At 35.0% G+C, this 12,793-nt stretch overlaps 1 protein-coding gene and 1 long non-coding RNA gene across 5 annotated transcripts in view; one reads left to right on the top strand and one right to left on the bottom strand.

The window, feature by feature from the left end:
* The window catches only part of LOC143151442 (uncharacterized), a 44,401-nt gene extending 31,699 nt beyond the window's left edge, over positions 1–12,702 (top strand). The window contains exons 4-7 of one of the 2 annotated variants that reach the window (XR_012993329.1): positions 3,913–4,004; positions 4,525–4,816; positions 10,583–10,829; positions 12,037–12,702. This is a non-coding gene — a long non-coding RNA (uncharacterized LOC143151442). Of the gene's footprint in view, positions 1–3,912; positions 4,005–4,524; positions 5,036–10,582; positions 10,830–12,036 lie in introns of those variants that run through there. The other variant, XR_012993330.1, reaches the window with a different exon arrangement.
* The window catches only part of LOC143150923 (semaphorin-1A), a 715,101-nt gene that overhangs the window by 338,985 nt on the left and 363,323 nt on the right, over positions 1–12,793 (bottom strand). The window lies entirely within an intron of this gene.

Here is a 12,793-nt window from a genome sequence, read left to right as displayed (position 1 = left end):
CTTGTTTGACAGACGTTAACTGTTTTACCGACATTACTTCGGTCCGTCTTTTAGGCATTCGACAGGAGCGGTTCAAGTATTTCGAGAGTTTTTCCGTAGGTTTGGAATGGTCGAATATTTGAATAAGGTATACAATCTTGCGTGAGAAATTGTGCAGAAAATTAATGAATATTTATTTTTCAAATATACCGGTTTCTCTTTTCTCTGTAATGAAACTATTTCTTTGCAACGATTTGTACATTTTTTGTAATATAGCGATATTTTTTTTCTGTGCACCCATTCGTAAAATGCAGGGACTGAAATTACACTTTGGAATTTTACTCGATCGTGTCATCTTTTTTGAAGATTGTGTGCAAAGTTTTCTACAGTTTGAAATCGATTATAGAGACACCTGTACTTGGATATCGAAATAATAGAGACGATTAAAGAGACTTGTTTTTAGTTTTTTTTTTAATATTGTGTCAGAGGTATATTTTACGAATCTTAGGTACAAAGCGATAATAATATCGAAAAGGATACAAACTCGAAACGAGGACGAAAGAAAAAGAAAACCTATGCGAATATAATTTGAAAGATGTCTTCGAAAGGTATGTAAGGAACATTATTCCAAACGATTTGTATTTATCGATGTTACATTGGAATTAAATTATCATATTCCGTTACAGTCAAACAGAACAAACACTAGAAGCGTACACGTTTATTCGTACACGTTTATTCGATGTATAAAGTATATATAATAAGAAAATCAATATGACCATTTACCTGATAAAGTATTGCTATCTACGAAAAAACAAAAAAGTTAATGCTAATCAACTATCGATTCAATGAAACAGAATCCCACTTACCGACTATATCTCTGCTACTTATAGTTCCTACTACAAGTTACATCTCCCTTTTAAACACAGATGAGCTGAATTTTATTCCAATAATAGACAACTTTAAATTGCAATTTTTATCGAACAAATAACAGCAGATATTAAAAAAGTTACTGTTCAACATTTTTTCGTCGTTAAACGAACATCCCTTCCACTTGTGACTACAGTGCAACGATCGAGGTTCTCGTGCAATATTCGAGATTCTAATAAACGAAGTTCTACCGTATAGCAAAATGGTGACTGGTTACGTTCGATAACGATTGTTATCTTATTAGACATACGCGTAATAGTGTTCTTCGTATAATTTCTAACCTCTTTATTTCCACACTTTGAATCGATCTTCCAAAAAGCAATAGATTGCTCGATAAGTTTTATCGTTTGATAAGAAATGGAAATATTACGTTCGTTTATTTTTCTAAAAATGATACTACAGTTTGATGAACATGTGCGTAGTTTCGTGTAAATTTTTCGACTCGTTCGTATATTTACACTTATTCAAACTTGAACTGTCACAGTATTTTTCCACAATGGAGAAAACGATGAAACTTATCGAACAACCTAGTATTTAATACTGGTATTTAATCACATATTTTCAACAACATTTTTGTCAATTTTTAATAAAGAAAAAGAAAGATTAATATATATATATAGAGAGAAAGGAAATATAAACGTGAATGGTAACGTGCTATTCAAATTTCCCAATCGCATAGGGCAGTGGATTTCTTTAATCCTAATGATCAGAATTGATTAAAACTGACATTTTTTGAAGCTAGATGAACATAACTACAGTCGCAAGTACTATACCAGCGACCTGGTATTTCTACGCTCGTGCGCGGCACACTTTGCTCGAAGTAATGGGAGAAACGCAACGGGACGATGCGTTACGGTTTCGCGTGAAATTTGCGGCGTTCATTTTTGGCCTTTTGTACATGGGAATTACCCGATAGCAGAGAAATGGGGCTGAGAATCGATGGTCACGCACGAAATCAAGCGTCGGTTGAGCACCGAAGCGCGCGTAACAATTCATTGTCACAGACGGATTCTTCATCAAAGTTCAATTTAACTGAAACGCTGCGCTTCCATATTTTCTGCGCGTTCACTCATGTTTCTCTATATTTCTCTTTCGCTTTTCAGACGATTCGTTCTCGATTCCCGATGATTTCGACGATGTAACGGACCCCGATTTCGAGCAAGTTTCTTAAATGTTCGGCACGAAGTGTTTTTGGAAACTTCGAACCCCGATATTAGAACCAGCGAAAACTTCATCGGTGAACAAATTTTCCCACTACTTTCTTCGAAATTTTTCTTCGAAATTCTTCGAAGAAAATTTTTTTTCACCCCATTCTAACATACCAGAAACTTTGAATTAAACTTTCTTTCGATATCCTTTACGGTTTCGCACACGTTCGCGATAATACAAAAACTTGCAATTTAGTCGAGGGGGTGTTTTTTATCCCCTGGGACACGTTTCACTATCGAGAAAAAAGAACAATAATTACGTTATTGGCAACGCTCGAATTATACTTTGTGTAAAGTTTCTTTAAGCCAATTTACTCACAAATACCGTTCGTAATATTTGTCGAATTATTGCTCATTTTTTTCACCTTGTACAATTTTTACACTCGTACTCGGCAGTCAAGAAATGAAAATTATTCCGTTCAACTACAAACTGGAATTCCCACTTTACATATTTTTTACTCTCGTTCGATCAGCTACTAATTCATTATTATCGTACGATTACGGCTGTAAATGTTGCGCATATTAAAATACCATAATTCTCGTGTCTCTTTATGATCGAAAATTTACACAAGTAGACCATTTTCATTTTTATCTTTATAATCTTCGTACCTGGTGTGAATTAATCTTTCATATACCTTACCATATTGTCTACATACTTAAAGCCAAGTTCGAGACGATAAGTACAAATATTTATCATTAAATATTTATATTTAAATACAAATAGTTTCATCCTATTACGAACATCATCCTGAACTTTTTAATCGTTCCTTAATAAATCGTTGAAGAATGTTAAAAATTATATTTGTTCTACTTTTCTTTCGAAATAACGTATTGGTAAAATACTAAACGTATACATAAATGTACATATAAAATAATTACTTATAAAATAATAATTTTATATATACATATATATAAAATATATAAAGCGTCGCTTTTATATATATATAAAATATGTAAAGTGGAAATTCTAGTTTATATATATAATATATATAAAATAAATTGGAAACGACTAAATTGGCATCTCGGTTAGCTTTTCGGAATTTTCGAGCATTGTACGACCGTGCGGTGATTCCGTCACTGAAACGATCTCCGCGATTGCGTAAGTTTCTTGCATTTCGCCTTAGAACGAGGGCGACGGTCATTTCCGCAGCTTTTCCGCACCGTCGGCCGATTGTTTTTCGCATAGGAAAGCAGCGGTGAATCGCAAAGTTCGCAGGTTTTTTTTTCCCCTTCCCCCGCCACCCATTCTTGCGAAAGATGCGCATTCAAATCGCGATATTAAAAACATAAAGGCGGTTTTAACGCGCGCCACACGCTTTATTAAATCCAAAAAAACGCGGTCTCGGAAGTTCCTGTTGCGCGATAGAACCGCTACGACGTAGCAAGTCTGTAAAATCTCTGCCACGTTTACGGATGAATTATTCACACCGATTTCGGTGCAACGAAAAATTCCCAATTTTTCGAATTTCCACCATGAATTCGAAACGCGATCGATACCCCGCTAACAAACTTGTTTGTACATCCTCTTGTTTGCCGCTACAGCCGACAAAGAGACGACTCCCTGCGAAATAGTAAATGAAAAAATATGGAATAAAATTTATTCACTCTTTGTACCATCGAAACGGTCGGTTTTTTTAAATTCCCTGGCACACGCGAACGATTGAAACACTCGAAAAAATGTTTCTCTCCTGTTGTACAAATCTTGAGTAGCTTTCAGTACGGTGAATGGTATTTTTATTCGTGTGCACTTAGTTTTGTGCATAGGTACGCAGAAATAACGAAAAATACGTGTTTACAGCGCCAAGATTGTCCACGAGAGAAGCGACGATCTCGAGTGCAAGGAAAGTAACAGGTCGCTGGGAAGAAGAAAATTAATTCACGAAAGTAAAAGTAAGTATACGTTACTCTCGAAAACGTAGTTAGAGAGCTGTGAAGTAATCTAGAATAAATACTTTGAATGTAAATAACCGCTTCGTCGTTCTCGATTTGAAAATAATTTTTTCTTTCATCGTTTCTCTTTGATGATTCCCTTCCTTTCTAATTGTTTAGAAATAATAATTCAGTTTAGAAATAATTTTTTCTTTCGTCGTTTCTCTTTGATGATTCTCCTCCTTTCTAATCGTTTAAGTTAACCTCCTTTTGGAAGTTCGCAATAAAGATTAAGATTTGAAGTACAATTTGCTTCCATTATTGAATTTTATCCTTTCGTATTTATCGGTTCTTTATTATTTTCAAAACGAAATTGTCGTTTCAAAGGAAAATAATACGATTCAACGATTATTTGGAAACCGTACCCTATGTATCGACGCAACCACCGCTCACACGCATATTTTCAATCGGAGTAAGATCGCAAATGCAATTCCCCCCGTCGAGATAACTTCATGAACCGCTTAACCGTTTCTGCTTGCAGTTTGAAGTTCGTGAAATGCCAAGTGGATCGTTGAAAACCCTTTTTGTCGCATTAAACGTCAGGCACGCGTGTGTGTGCTCGTAGGACACGTTTTATTGCAGATGAAAAAGACAATGAAAAGGAAGAATTTTTCTACAGCGAGAAGACCAGCGGAAACTCGAGTGAGGAAGAGCGGAAACCACTCTGTGAATTGAGCCAGTTTCTTAAAATAAAACAGAACAGGAGAAAAAAATAGATGCGGGGGAAATGTAGAGAAAACGAGAAGTTGGTCAGCAAGTTTTAGCCGTCGCAGGTGCGGTAAACAATCCCTATTTCGTCTTAATTTTTTCGGAAAAATTCACTGTTTCAGCGATGCTCGTATTCCACTTGTTGACCTTTTCCTACCTCTTCCCTCTGATGAAGCAAACCAACGTCAGATCGTTTTTTTAAGTATGAAAGCATCGAGAGTGCACCAAATACCTATTTTATGAAATACCTCTTTACGAGTTCATAATACTTTTTAAACCCTGGATGAAAATACCTTGAAACAACTTTTGTAAAGGATCGACGACAAATTATTCGACAAATGTTTGAACGATTTATTTGCTCGAGGTCAAGATACTTATACAATGATCAGAAACTAGTAATTAACATTTATGAAGAAAATTTCAAAAATAACGCGTCTAGAAGGTATGTTCTCGAAATAATGTTATCTGTTATGAATCGAACTTTTCGTGCGGCTAACTAAACTATAAGTTTAATTTTTACCTTCAATTTGTAACTTTATTCGTACCTGACTTACTTTTTCGTTTTAAAAGTACCAATGCTTTCGATATTACTTACTATTTTTTCTGCGGGTTTCAACTACTAAAATATTTTAAACCTTTCGAAATCTCTTTTTCAACACTCGAGGATTTCAAACACGGTGAAAGCCGATTAATCGTGAATACTGTCAAATATTTTTCAATAGTTATTTCGTTTTTGGTGGGAAACATTCTTCGCGTGCTTCGCGAATGTTTTCTATGCCCGTCGAAATATTTGAATTGTTTCAGAAATTCGGCAGCACGTGTTAATAATTTTAGCTCGTTCGGCACATTTTCGATGATTAATTTCACGGTGAGAACGCAGTGACAACTAACCACTCTTGATTTCAGACAAACATTTTTCGACAGTATGAAATATGTACAGCCGTAGTTTTAACAACGAGCACACGTTGAAACAAGAGTCGCGTTATTTGCTCAAAATATATCAAATTTTTTGTTCGCGATGGAACATTTTTCAAAGTCACGCTCCTTGAATTTATTCCGGTCTTTTTTTCAGTAAGAGGAAATAATGATCTACAAAATGGTTTCCGTAGAGATTTCAAGAGTAATGTGGAATAATTATAATATGAGAGTAGAATAATATATAATTGAAGTCGTGATTATGGATACGTATTTGATGGAACATGATCTTTTTCAAATATACGTTCTTGAAGGTATACAACGTTCGATATTTAAAAAGATTAAAATTACGAAAAACCATGTGTCACTACTTCGTGTAAAAGACAAACGACCTTACACGAATGTAATAAAAAGGAAAGAATAGTTCATCGCACGCAAAAAAATGGGAATAAAGTACCCGAGAAAAATGAATCCACAAGGATTGTTTTAAATTCAATTATATGCACATATGTACTTTTCTTCATATTTGTCTGTTTCGAGCATACTTGTATTAATTTTATTTGCCAACAGTGGACATTCTATAAAACGTTTTATGTCCGATCAATACAATTACGTTCCTCTTAAAATCTCTAAAAGTGTACTGAGTGATTCTAGAAACTAGGGCAAGCTGCAGTTCTTTTCTAAGCGAAGATACAAAAAATTCATAGAGGAAAGAGTTGAATTTCTCATCCAGAGCCATCTTTTGACGATATAATTTTTTTTTTCCAGTGAAACGGTATATCGCACGTCACACTTGCACTTGCACTTGTTTTTTACATGGAACTATGGTTCTTTTTTTACACAAATCGATCCTTCTAGTCACTCTACGCGTAAAGATGAACAAGACCGTTAAAGATATAATACATTACGAGACGTGTATTTTATACTTTATGTTTGTATTCGATAGCTAATTTGCGTGTTGAAATTACATTGGTCACATTGGATAATGTCACACCAATAACCAGAGTTTCAAGTGTCGGATAAACAATGCGATTTTAGAACACATTTCGTTGAATTCGTGACAGATTTACGTCTTGGTTAGGTGCTCTTGCTTTCCATATTTTGCTTATTAACTGGGATACATTCCACCGGTTTGAAACACATCGTAATCAGTTTTATCAATAACGATAAACTTGATACGTTGTGTGTGTTAGTAAAGTGCAATAAAAATGGACAGAATACTGCAGGGATGTGTCGTACCGAATATATTGGTCGAATACGATCATTACTTCATAATTCATACTTTTATGAATTAGGGAAAAACTTGATAAATACGTTTCGTTTATTAAAACTTACACAAGGCATGTTCGTAATATTTTGTTTCAATTAATAATATTTAGGTGTAAAATAATTCAATCGATGAGTCAAAGTCCAAGTTCAAAATTAGTTATTTTTGAATAATGTTAAAACTATACAAGGTGAACCGTGTAATGTAACAACTCTAAATTATTCTGCTGTCAGTAGACCGATTGAAATTTATCGTATATGGCATAACGTGATTTAAGGAGGCTTTTTTATTAGTTCTTTTCTTTTCAAAGTGTTCAAGGTTGCCTTCAATTTTTTATGGATAAACATATCGTGATATTTTTCCCCCATTTGATCTGGAGAAACAAAAAATATCTCATCTGAAAGAATTTTGTACGATCTTATTAATTATAAGATTGACTATAATCGTATTATAAAATTTATAAAGAAGCTCCAACAACTTAGCTATAATATAGAAAAACTTAGTAGTTATTTATTTGGCATTTATATGAGTGTATTACTGCTGATTGACATAAATTTGAACATCGTTTTGACTAGGGTAAAGAAAATTTTTGTACTATTTTTTCGTTTTATTGGAAGATGAAATATTTATTACGATGCTTATAAAATTCATTTCAACATTCGCTAAAAGATAGTCGTATAAAAATGAAAAGAATTAATTATAAAGATAGTACTGACCCAACACACAGAACTCATTGAACAACCAACGTGAAACGTTTAATTTTGTATATACGTATCTCAAACACCTCTTGCTTGCATAAATGCAGTTCTTTAATGTAAGTAAGTCCAATTTCCTTCGCTCTTTACTCGCACAAATTGAATTATGTGTTCAAGAACGAGTAACATCTTGTTATCGTTTCAAGGATTTCGTGTCGCACCAGATGACACAAAAGTTAAAATTAACATTATTTGCGCGAGCACGACTGCCGTGCAATTTAACAATCCAATGAAAAATGTAAATGTTCATGGTGGACCGTTTAAACGCCTGCTGGGATAAAATAATATCCCAACATCAAATGTGAAATATCTCGCGAAGTACTCCGTTTTCAACGATCTCGTCTCAACACTTTTACACGCAGAACGTCGAGGAAAATCGATTTATGTAAAAAGAAAAATGCATACTTCAATATAAAAAGCAAGCGCGTATTGCACTTGCACCGTTGCACCGTACAAAAATATTCGTCAAAAGATGGCCCCGCATTGGGGATTCAACTTTTTTTTTCTCCACGAACGTTTAGTATCTTTGTTTAAAAAAGAGCTACAGCTTGCCCCAGTTTCTAGAACCATCTTGCATTGTGGATCATTATTTTCTCTCACTGAAGAGAATCGAAATAACACGGTCGAGAATATTTTGAAGAAATCTGATTGTACCAAATACGTTTGGGTCAAAACGGTGTTAAATTTTACTCGGCGTGCAATTATGACAGTAAAATTAAAATACACCTTCTTTCGATAATTATTCCAAGACATCCGTACGTCTTAATCGAAACTGATAATGTTCCAGTGAATTTCTCAGTCAACTAATAACACGTTAAAAACAAACAGATTAAAATACACCTTCTTTCGATAATTATTCCAAGACATCCGTACGTCTTAATCGAAACTGATAATGTTCCAGTAAATTTCTCAGTAAACTAATAACACGTTAAAAACAAACAGATTAAAATACACCTTCTTTCGATAATTATTCCAAGACATCCGTACGTCTTAATCGAAACCGATAATTTTCCAGTAAATTTCTCAAAGCGAACTAGTTGATATCAAGAATACCCTAGCGTTTGATTAACACGTTGAAGACAAACAGTTTGAAGAAAACGGTGCACGGTCGCGTCGGTGCAACCGGGTGATTAAACGAAAGACGCTTTTCAACTTTCCGGAAAGTTGATAATGAGTTGAACGTCGCGTGAAACGTTCTCGCGCTTCAGGAAAACACCGCGACGGTCGTCACTGTCAGAAAGGATTACGCCCCTGAGAAACTTCTGTATTTTATTTCGCGGAAGTTCAGTGTCTTGCGGTGGAAGTTGCTGTCGGATCGGGCGAATATCACTCAAGATATTTCTCTGGAATGGAAATCCAGGTCCGCCTTTACCTTACCGTGCACTTATGAATGTCGAATACCATGGAAACAGAAAAAGGGCACGGACCCCGTGAAGCCAGTGCCGCTTTCAACGGAAGAATGCGCTCCAAACGGAAACACAAAGCGAAATAATATTTATCGTTCAGTCACCCGGGCCGATGTTATTTTTGAAAGCTACGGTCGCTGCTAGGGAAACTTCTGTTTACTTCATAAAACGGTTCGTACTCCACGAGGTAGGGATCGTTACTTATTAAAACCTTCGGGCATGAATTACATTTGCTTGAAAACAAACGAAAACTCAAGCTGTGGAAATTTCAATGCAACTAGTAAAATTCTTTGATGTTCGGTGGAACGGGGTTAAGTCAAGAATCGTTTCTTTTTTTCGAGAGAAATCCTTGATATTATGCACAGAAGTAATTTACGTAAGACATTATTATCGTTATAAAGAAGGCAGAGTTAAGTTCTTTGTGCCAACCAAAGGAGAAAAATATCTTGGAACTTTTGTGTTATGGAATTTTTATTTATGATCCATCTACCAAACTACGAACTGCTATTTAACTTCAAAGAATTTAATTACGGATGTTCGTTCATTATTTAGTGGTTATCTGTATAGATAATATTTGAAAGAATTTAGAAAAAGTAGCATCGAATTAATTAGAGACTTTTATCGGAAAGAAGATTACCCAACGGATTTAATTGAAAAATATGTGAACAAACGCACACGACAAATCGTGAATAATGATAGTAGAAGAATTTTCAACCGATATAAAAGAATAATAATCACCATTCTAGGTATGCAAAGTCTCTCGTATAAATTACGAAAAATATTCAATAATGTAAATTCGAGAACGAGTTCTCCATGTGAAAACAATTTAAATCAATGTATCAAACCTGTATAGAATAAAGACAAAATAGGAAAAAATTGTCACGTAATACACAAAATTAATTGTAAAGAATGCAATAAATAATACACACGTTAAACAAGAGGACAATTGAAAAGGACAATTTACGAACACAAAACCAACACGTTTATTCTAAACTATCTGCATCGACACAGCATGCTATTAATTTAAATCGTAACTTTAAATTTGACAAGGTTGATGCAGAAGAAAAGACTGTTTTTGAACTCCTGTAATAAAAAAAATATCTGTTTTTATAGTCAACACGATTAATGACGAAGTATTCAAAACTAAACGTACACGTTCGTGCCAATATCGCTAAACTATTGTAGTTAAGAACGAAGTATAACAGATGTTAATATTTAAAAATTAATTATACTTTTCCACATTTCAATTTGGAATTTTATTTTTCCTTTATTAAAAAAAATAGAGATGATATTCATTTAACTTTTCCTGATTTAAAATTGATTTGAAACAATTTGTTAAATCGACACAAACAAAATGGAAAAAAACAAAAAATTACACAACTATCGTTATCCATGGACAGAATATAATTCAGGGTCTCGTAACTTGGTTTTCCGTGAACAAAATGTTTAAAAAATTTTTCTCAATTACTATATTATTTTTCCCAATAGATCGAGACGTAAGAAGTTGACGAAACTCTGTATTCAAATGTTTGTTATTTGAGAGCAGCGTCAAGTCCACGAAAGCTATGTTTCCTGAATGCATTTATGCATATCGACACGCAGTCGCCTGTCAGTTTTATTTAAGCAATGGATACCAGCAGGTGAAAAATTTCTACCCGAGTACCATTACAGCAAACTTTCCATCAAGATGGAGAAAAACTTTCCCGTCTGCGAGCGAAGTGGCACGGTTGGAAAAGTAAGTTGTATTATTTTTTTCAAATCTTTTTCTGTTCAAATTCCCAGTTGCAATTCATCACCTGCGATAATGCGTATTTTCAGCCACCGTATATAAAGGTTTAATGAAACTATCCCGTTGCGAACAAAGGACTGAAAAATTACACGAACGCAGCAGATTCCTTCCTTTCCGGAGCGATAAATTAAATTTGTTTGTCGTTTCGAAGTGTTCGATCCACTGCCATTAATTAATTAAAATTCGATGTTTCGTGTAACGACCTGTGCAATTAAAATGACAATCGGGATTAAAATCCAAATCCAATAATGGAACTACGTTCACGTCACTTTTCAAATCGAAACTCACGAATGATAAAAGCTTAAGGGCACTGATAAAGAAAAAAACCGGTTAATTTTTAAGTAGTTTCGACAACCTAGGTTCCAACGAATGATAAAAATACAATTATTTGCGGAACGTATACGGAAAAAGTCGTTAAAAGTAGAGCAAATAAAATGAAAGGTACATAGAGTTAACGAGAGATTTCGAACGATCGTGATCTTGAAAATAATACACGAAACGGAAAAACGGAAACGTTAAATTGTAAATAAAAATCGATACTCCTATTGCGTGTAAAAGAACACTGACAAAAACGTTAATTATCAGCTACAGAAGGCGCTGTACCAAGATAATAGATAACGGTGCACATTTTCGAGAAAACATGTTTGTAATTATACTGTAACATACTTGCAAAACGAAAAGTAACATATGAAAATAACTATCGGAAAAGTTCGCGGGGTAAATGTACATAAGTTCGAAAAATTACAATGTTGCTACACGCGGGCAACAACACGCAACATGTTTACCAACTTTGCAGCCAGGGAATATGACCAAAAACTATAGAAAGTTGGCTTCCACTTTTGGCTAATAATATACAAACTGAATGTACATTTCTGTAATATTCACAGCTCTGTTTACTCTAAAAACAATGGTAATTTTATAAACCCATAGAACGCCTCGTTAAGATTGTACACACGTGACAGAGCTACCTCTAAAATTTCACCATCCGCTACCGTCATTCTTTGTCATCTCGAAACTGGCTCTGAATTGCACTCGAGACGCGTTTGATTTTTACGTTTTGTAAGCCTTTCGGTCAAAGGTCGAGCGCCACAGGTGGATGTTTTTATTTCAGCGAAATTACGTCAGATTAACTTAATCCGGGCGTTAATTTCAGCGAACCGACGACTCTCTCGAGGATCAAAGCGTTTCGCGTAACAACGAGGCAGAAGGAACCTAAGAAGATCGCTGCTAATTGAGCATATCCGTGTAATTAACCGTCCGAAGGAATCGAATATTTTCAGGTCTATTAAAGAGGTTTTCCACGGACTTGAAACTTTGCTCGGAACTTGCCTAAGGAATTCGAAGCACTTTAATAAAGGAAGGTATCGTTACCGGGAACGTCTTAAAAGATTAGCGCTTTGAAAAGTGTCTTCATTATACATCCTCGAGGGGTCGATATCTCACCAGGACTTAACGTCCAATTTAGCGGATACTTTTCTCCGACTTTCCCGTCGATTGCAATAGATAATCGCATCACCTTGTTAAATCTCTCGGTACTTGACAAAAAAAAAAAAAAAAAAAAAAACAGAAAAAAAGGCCAACGTTCCGTACACGAGCGAATTGTTTTCCATCGCGCGCTCGTTCCGCGATTTCGTTTTTATTCCGCGATACTTTCTCTGTCGAAATTACGCTAATAACGCAGAACAACCTGTACTTTCGACGATTCATTTTTCGGCGAGAGAACCGACAACAACCACGTCATTTTTTTTTTTTCACAGCACGGAACCGACGCTACGTTATAACGCGGAAGAACGTTTAAACGAGTATTTGCTTACGGCCAGACTCGTGGAAGTCGCTTTGAAGAGACAATACGATGTAAATCTGCCTCTTTGAGAATTAAAGAGCAAGCGGGAGTCGTATCGGTGTAAGTA

Source organism: Ptiloglossa arizonensis, chromosome 9, assembly GCF_051014685.1.
Source record: "Ptiloglossa arizonensis isolate GNS036 chromosome 9, iyPtiAriz1_principal, whole genome shotgun sequence".
Lineage (NCBI taxonomy): Eukaryota > Metazoa > Arthropoda > Insecta > Hymenoptera > Colletidae > Ptiloglossa > Ptiloglossa arizonensis.
The sequence above is the reverse complement of the archived record's forward strand: the minus strand, read 5'-3'. Positions and strand labels throughout refer to the sequence as shown.